This window comes from Capsicum annuum, chromosome 2, assembly GCF_002878395.1.
Source record: "Capsicum annuum cultivar UCD-10X-F1 chromosome 2, UCD10Xv1.1, whole genome shotgun sequence".
Lineage (NCBI taxonomy): Eukaryota > Viridiplantae > Streptophyta > Magnoliopsida > Solanales > Solanaceae > Capsicum > Capsicum annuum.
Window position 1 is genome coordinate 13136142 of NC_061112.1, and position 4824 is coordinate 13140965.

The 4824-nt window shown below is 24.0% G+C and overlaps 1 long non-coding RNA gene across 1 annotated transcript; it reads left to right on the forward strand.

The window, feature by feature from the left end:
- Positions 1-257: 257 nt before the first annotated feature.
- Positions 258-864, forward strand: LOC124894033. The gene is made up of 2 exons (XR_007050984.1): positions 258-406; positions 542-864. It is a non-coding gene; the product is annotated as an uncharacterized LOC124894033 (long non-coding RNA).
- Positions 865-4824: the final 3960 nt, after the last annotated feature.

The following is a 4824-nucleotide window of genomic DNA, read 5'->3' on the forward strand; positions in this document are numbered from 1 at the left end:
TGAACAAATAAACACCTCTATTTTGCAACTTAGGTGCGTGTGCTTCACTTGCTATGACGTGGAATAATAATTCAATCATAGGTGCCACCTAATTAAACTGGCAGAGCCACGAAATGTTTTATATATCAATATAAATAAAAGTCAAATATACAATTTTACATATACACGTGTCTTTTTTAGGCCAAAAATGAAGGATAATTAAAAGAGTTGAAGTCTCTTAAAAAGAAATTTCAAGTCCGAATAAAATACCTTTGAAGTCCACTATTTGCTGAAATCGTCTTAACACTTTTGAAGTCCGAAGAAAATTTCCCAAATCTTTGATTCAATTGACAAAAAATGTTGAAATTTTCCATCAAATTTGCATAAATTTGAGGCGTTTCCAGTTATTTATCCTCAATTTCGAAAGGTATGTTTTGTGCCTTTTTCAATTTTAGAGTTAGAGTTTTTGCATAATAGGATTTTTAGAGTTAGTGTTTTCAATTTAGAGTCGTTTTCAGTTTTTAATAGGGTTTTCATCAACTGATATTACTTTTTCTCACAGATTATGGGTCATATTATTGCACTTTTTCATCATGGAGGTCGCTTTTGCAAGGGTCAGTATGTATCGATAGTACCCAATGTTTTGTCAATAATAAAGAATTGAGAGATTGCTCTAGGGCTTCACATCTAAAAAAGCTTATAAATGAGGTGTCAAATGAAGTGGCTAGTTCTGAACAAGTGCCTCAAGAAGAAAATAATGACTTCAATGAGTTTGAAGAGAAGACCTTTGATTGCATTCCTGAGGAAGATGATAGTGAAATTGATGATGAATTGAGAGGTTTTAGAGAAAATATAAGACAACAAAAGAAAAGTGAAGCTTCAAAGACAAAAAAAAGAGAGAAACGATCTTCCAAGTGTCAATTAGCCAGTTTTTTTACCGTTGAAATGCTCAGAATTTAAGCTCGACGCGCGCCATTTTGCATGCAACACACACGTTTTGCCACATAGGACGGAAGGTCATATTTGTTTAGTTTTGAAATAGTTAAAGGTCATATTTGTGCACTATGAAAGTTTAAGATCAAAATTATAAAATGGTTTCAAGTTTAGGGTCATTTTTATATATTAACTCAATACAATATATATGTGCCAGGATAAAAGACTACTGTGTTTTAAAAAAAAAAAAAGACACGTACACACATTATTGAACAATTAAGTTTGTATAAATAAGTACATTGTCAAAAGTGTTTTAAATTAAATTGAAATGGCTAGAAGCACACATGTTGATACCACTTTTTGAACTAAATGGCTAGAAGCACACGTGTTGATACCCCTTTTTGAACTAAATGGCTAGAAGCACACATGTTGATACCACTTTTTGAACTCATGCTTTTATAATACTAGAACTAGAAGAAAAAGATATTATAAGGTAAACAATAATATATGTATTGTTGTAAATATTAATAAATTATATAAGATATTTTTGTTTCAATTATTTTTAGTTTGTATTGTTAACATCCCATTTTATATTTTATTATGCATAAAATACTATAAAAACTTATATAACTTAATTTGTGTATTATATTAATTATGAAAGGACTATTTTTATATGACTTATCAATTATTATATTAAGGGGATCTTTCAAATATAGCCATATTTTGCTGAAAAATTCATCTTTCATAGTCATATTTTACATAATTAACATTTATAGTCGTTGTATTCAATTTACGCCCATTATATTCGATTCTATCAATAGTCTATATTCATATAAAATATAAATACAGTACCATTTAACTGCTGTATTCAATTCACAACCGTTGTATTCACTTTTACTCAGTGGTTTATATTCATAAAAACATAAATACACTACATATTTAGTCTTGCCAAAAACACTACCATTTTTTTCTTTTTTCTTTTTTTATATTTTTTATCCTTTTTGTGTTTTCCTCGTTTTTTCTTCTTCTTTTTTCTATTTTTTCCTATTTTTATTTTTTTTTGTTTTTTTATATATTTTTTCTCTCTTTTATCTATCTCTCTTTCTCTTTTTTCTTTTCTTTTTTGTACTTATTTTCTTTATCATTTTTTTGTTCTATTTCATATTTTTTTGTATTTTAAAAAAATATAACTACTCGAGCATAAGTCATTGATGAAAACGTAACTACCATAATTGTTTATCTATTTGTAGTCATGTCGTCCTTTATATTTTGTATTAATTGATACAACTGTATTTGTATTTTAAAGTTCATACTTGTATTTGTATTTTGTAGTTCGCGTTTATATTTGTATTTTATAGTTCGCACTTGCATTTTATTTGTTAGTTCGTACCATCATTTATATTTTATATAATTCACACTTGTATTTTAAAGAATTATTTTGTATTTGTATTTTATAATTGACTATATATTATATTAGATTATATTTGTATTATGATTTTATTGTGTTTATATATTTAGATTATATTTGTATTTGTATTCTATTTTCTTTGATTTCTTTTTATTTTTAAAGAATTATTTTATATTTATATTTGTAAGTTGATTGCATATTGTATTTATCCGTGATTATGTACAATTTATCATTTGTATTTGTATACAAACAAGTAAATGCATTATTTATATTTTCTTGATTCTAAAATATATAAATATGCAATGTATCATTTGATACAAATGTACCATTTTGTATTTGTATGTCAAAATTATTATTCATATTTATGAATAAATAAATATCAGTTGATACAAATACAATTACAAACAAATGAAATCAATGATTTTAAAAATACAAATACATATTGTATTTGTATATATTATATTTTTTATAAAAAATTGAATTGTATTTACTTGTATCAATAAATACAACTCGTATATATAAATACAAACAAGTATTCGTAAAAAGAAAATTAATTGTTCCTTTTCAATAATTAAAAAATACAAATGATAGTTCACACTTGTATCTACATGTTATAGTTCGCATTTGTATTTATATTTTATAGTTTTCACTTTTATTTGTATATTATAATTAGCCTTTATATTTATATTTTATAGTTCACACTTGTATTTGTGTTTGCTAGTTCGCACAAATGAAAAGAAGGAGAAAAATAAAAAGAAAAAAAAAGAAAAAAAATGTGAGAAAAATGAGAAAAAAACAAAAAAAAAGGAGAGTACTAGAAAATAGAGGAAAAAACAACAAAAAAAGAAGGAAAAAAATAAAAAGGAAAAGAGGAAAAAGAAAAAATTGAAAAAAGAGAAAGAAGAAAGAGAAAACAAAAAAAAAGGAAAATAAAAAATAAAGGAAAAATTAAAAAAAAAAGAGTAATAGAAAATAGATAAAAAAAATAAAAAAATGAGAAAAAATAATAAGGAAAAAAATAAAAAGAAAAAAATACAAAAGAAAAAAAATGAAAAAGAAAAACTTGAAACATAGTTCACACTTGTATTTGTGTTTGCTAATTCGCACAAATGAAAAAAGGAGAAAATAAAAATAAAAAAATAAAAAACGAGAAAAAATGTGAGAAAAAAGAGAAAAAAATACAAAAAAAGGAGAGTAATAGAAAATAGAGAAAGAAAATAAAAAAAGAAGGATAAAAAATAAAAAGGAAAAGAAGAAAAAGAAAAAAATACAAATGAAAAAAAGAAAACGAAAAAAGAGAAAACAAAAAAAGGAACAGAAAAAATGAATGAAAATGAAAAAAAAAAAGAGTAATAGAAAATAGATTAAAAAACATAAAAAAAAGGAGAAAAAATAAAAAGGATAAAAAGAAAAAGAAAAAAATACACAAGAAAAAAAGAAAACAAAAAAGAAAAAATTGAGACATAGTTCACATTTATATTTGCATTTGCTAGTTCGCACAAATGAAAAAAAGGAGAAAAATAAAACAAAAAGAGAAAAAATATAAGAAAAAAAAGAAAAAATACAAAAAAGAAGGAGAGTAATAGAAAATAAAGAAAAAAAAAGAATGATAAAAAATAAAAAGGAAAAGAAGAAAAAGAAAAAAAAGGTAAAATGAAAAAAAGATAATGAAAAAGAAAAGTTGAAAAAAGAAAGAAGAAAGAGAAAACAAAAAAAGGAAAAGAAAAAATGAAGAAAAAAAAAGAGTAATAGAAAATAGGCAAAAAAACAAAAAAAAGGAGAAAAAATAAAAAGAAAAAAAAGAAAAAGAAAAAAAATACAAAAGGAAAAAAACGAAAAAGAAAAAATAGAAAAAAGAGAAAATGAAAAAAAGAGGAAAAGAAAAATAAAGGAAAAAACTGAAAAAGAAAAAAATAAGAAAGTAATAGAAATTAGAGAAAAAGAAAAGATACATGAGAGAGGCTATGATTTGTAATTATGAAAAATAATAGGCAAGAGGAGGTTATGAATTGTAATTAATTGAAATTAGGTTAAATAAGGTAATTAGCAGTCAATATTGACTAAGTTATGTAAGTATCCCTTATATTAATTATAAGAATAGTAAAGAGCAGATCAATGCACTATAGTTTTTGCTATGTGTGTGGTCAAGAGATGGATAGAACCACAAGTATTTACTGTATGCAGTCTCGTCTTATATTTCTGCTAGAAGTTATTTATAGTTTGAACCTTTGACCTCCTAATCACACAACAATTTTGCCATTGATATTATTTTATGTTAAAATTATTTTTTCCTTATGCTTCTAGTTAAATTGACCTTTTAATTATTTTGAAAAGTGTGAAAGACAATGTAAGAGACTAAGGATGTACTGAAATATATATTTTCTTATTATGTTCGTTTAGGAAAATATTTTTTTGATGAACCAGATTTGCATTAATAAATTAACAGTAGTTTAGGAGTCTAGTCAGGATCCATTACAAAAAATAGTAGGGCGTTGCCCAACAGT